This window comes from Rutidosis leptorrhynchoides, chromosome 8, assembly GCF_046630445.1.
Source record: "Rutidosis leptorrhynchoides isolate AG116_Rl617_1_P2 chromosome 8, CSIRO_AGI_Rlap_v1, whole genome shotgun sequence".
Taxonomy (NCBI): Eukaryota; Viridiplantae; Streptophyta; class Magnoliopsida; order Asterales; family Asteraceae; genus Rutidosis; species Rutidosis leptorrhynchoides.
The window spans coordinates 200926394-200937500 of record NC_092340.1 but is presented as its reverse complement, the minus strand read 5'-3'; positions in this window follow the sequence as shown (position 1 = coordinate 200937500).

Sequence of the window (11107 nt, the reverse complement as noted above, 5' to 3'; positions counted from 1 at the left end):
ATATATATACCAATGATATAAGTTCGTGAATCCAAGGCCAACCCTACATTGTTCAGTTGTTAAATGCCGTTATATGTATTTTTACTACAAAATACAGTATTGTGAGTTTCATTTGCTCCCTTTTTAAATGCTTTTTCAATATATTTTTGGGACTGAGAATACATGCGCTGCTTTTATAAATGTTTTACGAAATAGACACAAGTAATCGAAACTACATTCTATGTCTGGATTATTAAACCGAATATGCCCCTTTTTAGTCCGGTAATCTAAGAATTAGGGAACATACACCCTAATTGACGCGAATTCTAAAGATAGATCTATTGGGCCCAACAAGCCCCATCCAAAGTACCAGATGCTTTAGTACTTCGAATTTATCATGTCCGAAGGGAGTCCCAGAATGATAGGGGATATTCTATATGCATCTTGTTAAGGTCGGTTACCAGGTGCTCACCATATGAATGATTTTTTATCTCTATGCAGTTTGCGAAATGCCTGATATGAGATTATGTTTATGAGAAATTAAAATATGAAATCTTGTGGTCTATTAAAATATTGAAATGATTGATTACGATAAACCTATGAACTCACCAACCTTTTGGTTGACACTTTAAAGCATGTTTATTCTCAAGTATTAAAAAAATCTTCCGCTGTGCATTAGCTCATTTTAAGGATATTACTTGGAGTCATTCATGACATATTTCAAAAGACGTTGCATTCGAGTCGTCGAGTTCATCAAGATTATTATTAAGTCAATTACAGTTGGATGTATTATGAAATGGTATGCATGCCGTCAACTTTCCATGTAAAATAAAGTTTGTCTTTTAAAAACGAATGCAATGTTTGTAAAATGTATCATATAGAGGTCAAATACCTCGCGATGTAATCAACTATTGAGAATCGTTTATAATCGGTATGAACTTGTCCTTTCAGGTATTGTCTAATCGAGTGACAACTCATTGGAGTCTGTTGAACCTATCTTCAAATTAATCAACCTAATAATTAATAATGATTATGGTTGTCCTATTTAGTGATGTGACGATCGCTCCAAATTCATATGGACGAACACGTCATTCATCGATTTCATTGCGAGGTATTTGACCTCTATATGATACGTTTTGTAAACATTGCATTCTTTTAAAAAGGCACACCATAAATGAATATTTAAATCAAAGGTTTTTGACATCTGATGATTTCTACATATAGACAATCACCGTAAATAATAGTTTACAATAGTACTTCCGTTGACAATGCAGTCAAAATAAGATACATGGTGATGATTTGGTGAATGCAACGTTTCCTTGAAAAATATGCCATGTAAGACTCCATGCACATAGCTTGTCTAACATATAAGTAAACAGCGGAAGACTTCTAGGGAACCCGAGAATAAACATGCTAACAAGTGTCAACACAAAGGTTGGTGAGTTCATAGTTTTAATGTTTTGCATAATCTGTACGTAAAGGTGGACCACAAGATTTCAGTTGTTTCATCTAGAAACGTTTATCAAAATATTCTACAAGATTGAGCACCCTGGTAACTAAACATAACATATATATAATTTGTACCCTTTGTATAATCATCTTAATAATACACGCAAACCAATGTGTACGCTTCTCAAATAGCATACGTCCGTTAAAAGGCTAGTGCTCTAGCTCGAACGGAGATATCAAGCCCTATGGATCCATATACTACTACTCGCGCCCACCAATTCTTATAACTGGCAGTTACTAGTTACCAAAGCTAAGGGATTTTCGGTTTAAACTCAGTGTAGAATTTAGTATGTACTTGTATCCATTGCGTTTAAAATAAAGTGCATGTATTCTCAGCCCAAAAATATAGATTGCAAAAGCAATTAAAAAGGGAGCAAATGAAACTCGCGCATATAAATCTAGTATTTTCAGTATTTATAAACAGTCGCATGTATTCTCAGCCCAAAAATATATTGAGTAAAAGTGATCATATGAAACTCACATTAGCAGCACATAAAGTTGTTCATCGTAATGTGACCGAAACTCAGAATATCAAATAATCGTAGATCTCAACCTAGAGAACATATGTTGGTCAATAAATGTCTATCAAGCTAGGTCAAGTCATAGTGTATCACAATCCTAATGCTCGATATCGACATACAAAAGTTATCCAATGTTGTTTCAAAAAGTCAATTTTGACAATAGTTCAACAAACGAGACGTACCTTATATAAGGATTCATTTACTCGGCTAGTAATATTTAAAAATCCATTTTATCAATCTTGTAAATAAGTTGTTTAAATCTTAATTGCAAATTCATAAGCAATTCCAATTAACATCAATTATAATTCAGTTGATCATATCTTTTAATCCGTTCATCGAAACTATTCGATATCTAAATGAAAAGTCATTGATTTTTTGCCAGCTTTTCAAAAACATGTATATCATATACCTTTTACCAGTAATATATGTATTTAATTCGTGATTCATTATAAACTGTTTAGCAACGAAATTTAGCATACAAGCATGTATAAATATATATACTCGAGCACTAGACATGGATACACAATTAATATATAAAATATAAAATATGAGTGCTTACGTATCAGTATTGAAATTCAATATTATAGGAAAGTACGTAGACATAACGAAGATGATAAACACTAGGTTTGATTCACAAATATACCCCCGAACATTACCCATAACCTCGTTGGTAATAACCCATAATTTCCTTAGCTCTATCTCGCTTGAAAACCATTTTGAAAGTGACACGCTCATAACCTCGTCGTAGTATTTTATGTATAATACTAATTAATAATATTAATAATAATAAGATTAATAATAATATTAATCTTAATAATAATAATAATAATAATAATAATAATAATAATAATAATAATAATAATAATATTAATAATAATAATAATAATAATATAAATATAAATATATATACGAGTGTAATATGTATGTGTACAAAACTGGAACGAATTCGACTGAATTTATAGATGTGGCCTGATTTCCCACCCCATGCGATCGCATGGTTTTTAGGCATCAAGGCCATGCGATTGCATGGCCCTCTGATCCAGCTCACAAACTTTTGTTTTCTTGTTTGTCGACATATTTATTTATTAATATATAATATATATAATTTATATTAATTAATTATATATTATATTATATTCTCGTGCATAGTTGACTTGAAATTTTCGTTCCGATGTCTCGTACGTTGTCACTCGACTTATGCCCCGGTTCCGGTTTCTCGAACGCATTTTCGTACGTTTAGAAAACTTGCATTTTACGTTTCGTGTCACGTACCTTTGTCAAAATATAGCCTTAAATTATCCCTAAACTATACAACTCAAAGTATATATTAAACTTTCGAGTGTTTTGGTCATTTACATCAATAAATCATTGTCTCGCTATTTGTTAATATATATATAATAACAATTCGTTTTATGACCAGTTTAATATTATATTTTATATATTTTCAATATTAATATGTACGTTTTAAAATACATATCACAAGTTATTCATATATCTAATTCCAACAGTTAATATTCCTTATTATTGTATGTCTCCAAATTACGTTATTTAAACAAACACTTTACCATTTATTTCGAATATCGTTAAAAATGAACGATTTCCCAAATCAACGTGGACCTCACAACAGAGACTCGTAATAATATCATAATCTTTAAGGGACTCAATAAATATCTTTTAATTCAATCGTTTGGCATAATCTTTTAACTCCGTAGTTAAATATATCAATCAGATAATCAAACCAATAAAGTTAATGCACAGTATCGTTTTCATAAGACTTTGTTACGTTTTCAAGTTATAGTATATATATGTATCTATTTACATATATTTGTTCGCGAATCGTTGAGAACAATCGAAGGGTATTTGAATAGTTCAAGAATTTTAGGATTCAACTTCATAGACTTTGCTTATCGTGTCGAAAACGTTAAAGATTAAGTTTAAATTTAGTCAGAAATTTTCGGGTCATCACAGTACCTCCCCGTTAAAGAAATTTTGTCCCGAAATTTGAGTGAGGTCGTCATGGCTAACAATAAAAATGTTTTCATGACGAATATGTGTTGATAAATAGAATTTTTATCACCGTTGAATAATATGGATAAAAAAAATCCAATTACTCGAAGCGTATGAGGGAAGTTATCGTAATAGAGTGAAATGGAGAATAGAGATTCGTCTTATCTCTTGACGTAGTAACGATTGATTTTCGGAATTTAAGGAATAGAAAATATTCATAATTTAAATAAGATTTGATTCTTCGAAATTTAAGGAAATTATGATTTCCTTTGATTAAAGGCGTAATCTGCCTCGATTGCTATGTCTGATATTTTGCTATAAATTGACCTCTTCCGTTTCATTTATTTTCACCACTCCTATAATCTTCTTCCTTATTTCATACTTACAAAAGATTTGTGAAAATGCTTCATCCAGTTCTGATTCTTGATATTTTCTTGGCTATCATATCATTCATTCTTCTTTTTCATCTGTCACCAGAGGAGGTTATTTTCTTCTACTATTACCTTAGGGTTATATTGTTTTTCATTCTCCCGTGTCTTTATATTGCTATACGCATTGGTATACACGGTTTGTAATTTCGGGGTTGTTTTCGGGCTTTATATTTTTCATTATATTTCGGTGCTTCATGATTTCGTTTTCTCTTCCCGACTTTAAGTCAAGCGAATAATGGTCCAGAATTCGTAGGTATGAATTTCAGAATGAACATAATTAATATTCTAAGAAAGAAACGGTAATGGCACAATCTGACTTGTCAAATTACCAGAATACCTCGAAAAAGACCGAATCATCAAGAAAAATATTTTTTTTGATATGTTTAGAGGTTAACTAGAATGAAAGAGTTATGTAACATGGTTCATGATGAGGGTTTGATCTGTGAACCTTTATCACGTTCCATTAGAAACTCAGCATGACTTACTGTAATATAATCACATTGATCAAATGTCATTATATTATACTAACTCATGCTTCAATTCCCAACACTACTTCAAAAACATCCATTTTCGAAATTTTCAGAAATTAGAAACTAAAATAGTTTCTTTTATAATGTAACACAGATAGCGTGAAGAGATAAATAATTTCGGGTGATAATAGTTATGAAGATATCTTCAGAAATATCGAAGATATTTATAATGAAAGATATGATAATATCTTAGAATTTCTAATATCAGAGGATGATGAAGAATATTGTTCGCAAGGGTTTAGATTCGGAAGCAAGGTATTCGTTAATGGCTTCAGCAAATACTGAATCATTTAGATTCTTGGAAGGCAGGTTTCGTCTTTGTGATTTATCCACAACCTCCTTCATACTTTGCTCAATCCGTTTTCCAGTTTCAAACCTTTTCTTTTTCTAAGCTTTACCAACACACTATTCTTTATCATCAAACTTTTTAATGTTAAGGTCGTTTACAGTTTTTACTGCTTCATCAGTACTTTTCAAAATTTCGAGAACTAGTTCGCGGTTTAAGGTGTTTTTTAGAAACTTCACATTCGAAGTAAGTAAGTCTAGGAGATAGACATTATATGTATATATATATAACTATTGGCGTAGAATTGCTGCGAAATTCGAAATACTGATTGCTAATTCCCGGTAGTTTGTATGGTAATTACCGTTACAAGATGTGGATGAGTACATGATAGGGTTTCAATGAACAATTATAATGGTTTTTCGGAGAGACTTTAAGTCACATATTATTGAATTTGCTGGTACATTTACTGTTAATGTGGTGAAACATGAAAGGTTCCCCAGTAACAAAAACGTATATGCCAAAGTTACAAGTCTGAAAGGTCGTCGTTGACTGGTTGAACGGTTGATAATACTGGATACTTTGAAAAGGAATTGCATGGTTATTTTCGGTAAAAATGATGCTAATGGATCTTGCACAGATTTAAAGTCAAAGTATAGCTTTGAAAGATGTAGAGATCTAAGAATGATGTCACCGGTTCAGAGTTATGACTTGGATTCTGATCCGTCAATATCAGAATATGTAATTGAATTTGTATGAAAATGATTGTATATCATTGTGAGCATTGTTAATAATTTTTGAATCAAAGTTGAAGAATGTACAGTGTAACATATTAATTGCAAACTTAAATATTTCCCGGGTATTACCTACCCGTAATTTTTTTTTCTTCAGAATTAATACTTTGTACAAAGAATTTTCGTTATAGTCTTTATGAAAATATCTGTATGTATATTTTCTTCAGATGCAATACAGATTTAATGAGTTAATATCATATTAAGCTCATTTGATTTTTGGCTTGAATTAGAAATGAATAATCTCCAAAACATTAGAGATTACCTAATCTTCGCGGAGTATTTCACTAATGAAATTAATACTTCATTATTTATTCTTATTGATATTCCTCGGTGAAGGATGTTGATGCTCGTGGAATTTTTGTAAACCTTACAAGGCACAGATGATGTTTTCTGGAAAGTTTTGAGTACATCGAAAATAAAAATGTAAAATCAATTATGTAATTGAATAATACACTTGGTTTATTAGGAAATGAAATTCATTGAGTTGAAACAGAGATTGTAGTTAACGATTGTTAAGTCATTAACGAAGGATGTATAGCATATTAGTAACATGAACTAACCGAGTAGTACCTACCAGTTATGATTCACATGTAATAGCTTAGTACGAAAAGATTTATTTTGTTTTCAAATTCCACACATATATATATATATATATATATATATATATATATATATATATATATATATATATATATATATATATATATATATATATAAAATATACATATAATTTCTTCAGGGAAAATGAGTTAATACTTCATAACTCGTTGATACAATATACGCGTTGTTGATTTGTGATGATGTTGGTGATTATGAAATTGGCGGAACTTGTAGTGTCTACAGGTTTTGCCGGTGTTGGTGATACTGACGATACTATTGATGCTGCTGGTAAAACAAGTCTAGCTTGTAAATCGTGCACCATTCCGGTCAGGGTTTCTACTCTTCCTTCTATCATTTCGGTCTACTCATCTGATTTACGGTTACGGCTGGAATAGATTATCTCTAAGACTTTAGAGATTACATAATCGCCGCAGAATATTTCTCCAATGAAATTATGAATTAATACTTCATCGGTTATTATTGTTGGTACTCCTTGGTACCTATGGTGCGTATGATGTTGATATTCGAGGTATAGATTGTGATGTTGAGGCGTGTGATGGGGATGTTATTGTTGGTGGTGGTAATGGTACTGTTGGTGTTGTTATCGGTGGTACTGTTTATGCTGCTGGTGCTGCTGCTGGTGTTTGTAATCCTTGCACCATATTCTCCAAAGTCACTACCCAAGCACGAAGCTCGTTGACTTCTTCTATTATACTGGGATGATTGGCGGTTCGGAAAAGCGGATGAATAAGATTTACAATATTGGATATTACAAAGTCGTTGCGAGCTGTTCTGGAAATGAGGGTGAAAATGGTGTTACGAACGGGTTCGCCGGTAAGTGCTTCAGGTTCTTCGCCAAGAGGTGAATGTGGTGGATGGAAGGGATCACCTTCTTCTTGTCTCCAATGATTAAGTAGATTACGAACCCATCCCCAATTTATCCAGAATAGATGATGGCTAATTGGTTGATCCATTCCGGTTACACTGTCTTTGGAATTCAGGTGAATATCCATATCGGAATAGCTGTCAGAGTTTAAGGAATTTGAACTACATACGGGATCCATCTTATATAATTAGGGAGATGATTTTTGATATGAATTAGATTATAGGATTTAGTTTGGTATTCTTCAATACATAATTTACATATGTATATATAATACCAAATTCCATAAATCACGGAGAAATTTTCGAAAGATGTCAGGAAAAGTTTACAGTAACAGATACGCTAAGATATGAATTTTGTCTATACACTATTCATGCAATCAATGCAGTAAAATGTGTCTACACTAGGAATGATAAGTAGGTAATTTTCGATAAAAAATGATAAGCAAAACTTTTGACATGCAGACACGGTCGAAGTCCAGACTTACTAATGCATCCTAACAACTATCAGTTAGACACACTCATACAAGACCTGGTTCACTAGGACCAACGCTCTGATACCAACTGTGACGATCGCTCCAAATTCATATGGACGAACACGTCATTCATCGATTTCATTGCGAGGTATTTGACTTTGCTTATCGTGTCGGAAACGTTAAAGATTAAGTTTAAATTTAGTCAGAAATTTCCGGGTCATCACAAGTGACGTTCATACGGAATCTATTATAATCATTTAATTAATTATTCGGATTGGGTAATTGATTATTCAAACTGATCAAGTGTGTAAATTAATATTCATATCTAATTAAAATAGGGTTGGATTATATACAGTGACAACTGGTGTAATTGTTGACAGAAGTGATAACTGCGTCACAGTTTAAATCCTTGATTAGTTGGACTATTTGACTTCGGGTATAAGGGTAATTTGACGAGGACACTCGCAATTTATATTTATGATCGATGGACTATTATGGACAAAAACCAGATAGACGTATCAAACAATCCAGGACAAAGGACAATTAACCCAGAGTAATAAATTAAAATCAAAACGTCAAACATCATGATTACAGAAGTTTAGATAAGCATAATTCTTTTATTTCATATTTCTCATTGTACTTTTATTTACTGTCATTTTTTTTGTCATTTTAATTTTGTCATTTATTTTTCGCACTCTAATTATTGTCATTTATCTTTACGCTTAAAATATAAAATCGACAAACCGGTCATTAAACGGTAAACCCCCTTTTATAATAATAATATTACTATATATAATTATATATATTTTATATAAATATAGTTGTTAAAAATATAGTACGTAATCATTAGCTCCCTGTGGAACGAACCGGACTTACTAAAAACTACACTACTCTACGATTAGGTACACTGCCTATAGTGTTGTAGTAGAGTTTAGGTATATCTCATCCATAAAAATATTAAAACTTGTGTAATATTTCGTAGTATTTAGTAGTAAAAATAATAGTATTTCGTACCCCACCTCGTTGCACATCAAGTTTTTGGCGCCGCTGCCGGGGATCAAAAGCGAAACGCTATATTCTAAAAAATATATATATATTATTTTTTAATCTATTTTTGTAAAAAAATATATAAGTTTAAAAACATAAAAAGAAAAATATATTTCTATATTTTTAAGTCTTTAAATTAAAAAGTTTATTTTTTTTATTTCTTTTGTTAAAAGTTATAAGAACTAATAAGTAATTTAAAAAATATATATATATAAGTTTTATTTTAAATTATATAATACTTTCTATAAATTTAAATTAGAAAAAAAATTAATTAAAATTGAAATCGGGCCACAATACTGTAGCAGCCCAAGAACTGGCCTGGATCCAGAGTCCATGCGATCGCATGGACAGACCAAAGAACCCTCATGCAGTCGCATGAGGTGAAAAGACAGGTCAGTTTCCTAGTCTGTACGATTAGGGTTAGGTTTTTATTAATAATTATTATTAATTAATTAGTTAATTAGGGTTTCGTTAAATAATAGTTTAATTTAGTTTTATTTTTAGTTTTAATTAGTATTATTAAGTTTAATAATTATTATTAACTAATATTTTTATAAAATAATATTATAAAAATAATATTTTTATAAAAATAAGTAATTTTATCATTTTTTGTCTCTTTTTATAAATTATATATTTTTAACGTTTAATTCGTAATTTGTAATTTATCGTTCGTAACTAGTTTTAAACTTAGTTTTTGCTGTAGTATTTTATATTTTTAGATTTATAGGCTTTGCCGTAAAATCCCTTAAGTACTTTTTCTTTAGATTAAGATTTAGGCGCTTTAGAATTTTACGACGTCGCTTATCGTTTTAGTTTTAAATAAATTTTAGTGCCTTTTAAGTTAATTACCGTTTTGGATAAAGAATTCTTTTAAGCTTTAATACCTTAAGATGCAAGTTTTAATATTTAGTTTTTAGACTTTTAAGTTTCGACGCTTAACTTTCTTATTATTATTTTTCGATCTTTTTATTTTTCGACGTTTGTTTTTTGACTCTTATTTCTCGACGCGCTTTTTCTTTCTCATTTATACGCTCTAGTTTTTAGGACATAGAATTTTCTTTATTTTCTTTAAATTTCGACGAAAAATTATTTTAAGCGGTTAAATTGATAGACATCCAAATTTTCTGCTTCGTAGTAATAGTTGGATTTGTTAGTGGCTGAGTTGTGGATTTTTCAACTTAAAGGATTCTGGCTCCCCGTTGCATCTTTTGGCTATTCGAAACGTGGGCAAAAGTAGAAAGTCTATTAATTTGATAATTTATATAATTTCTAATAGGATATTCAGTGAATGCACCGAGCAAAACATTCACCACCTTTCATACGTTCACCACCTGTAACTCGATCAAGACATCTAGCCAATATCGTCACCGTTGATTTTTCTTTAGAATCATCATCTAGTCGAACAAGTACCCCAATTCAAATTTCTGATAATCCATTTTTTGAACCCGACTTCACAATTGAGAACCCGGAGGATATTCAAGAACAATTCCAAGATCCTGAACCACTAATCATTCCTCATGAACTACAAACCGTTAAATCAGAATCCTCTAGTGATTCGTATTCAACAAATTCAATTATGGAAGTAATGGAATCATTAAGTATGGAAGACCGAATGAGAGCCACATGCACTTGCCAAGGTCACGCCATTATTAAGCCAGATGTTAATACGCTAGATTATGAAATCAAGGGACAAATCCTACACATGGTAACTAATCAATGCCAATATAGTGGTACGCCAAAAGAAGATCCAAACGAACATCTTCGAACCTTTAATAGGATTTATACTCTATTCAAAATAGAGAAGTTGAGGATGAACAGATCTATCTGATGTTGTTTCCCTGGACTTTAAAGGGAGAAGCCAAAGATTGGTTAGAATCGTTACCTGAAGGAGCGATTGATACATGGGATGTTTTAGTTGAAAATTTTGAAAAATTTCTTAAAAGATTCTTTCCGGCATCTAAAGCCGTGAGACTTCAAGGAGAAATTGTTACGTTCGCGCAAAAGCAAAATGAAACTCTATATGAGGGACAAGATTTGGAAAGTTATTG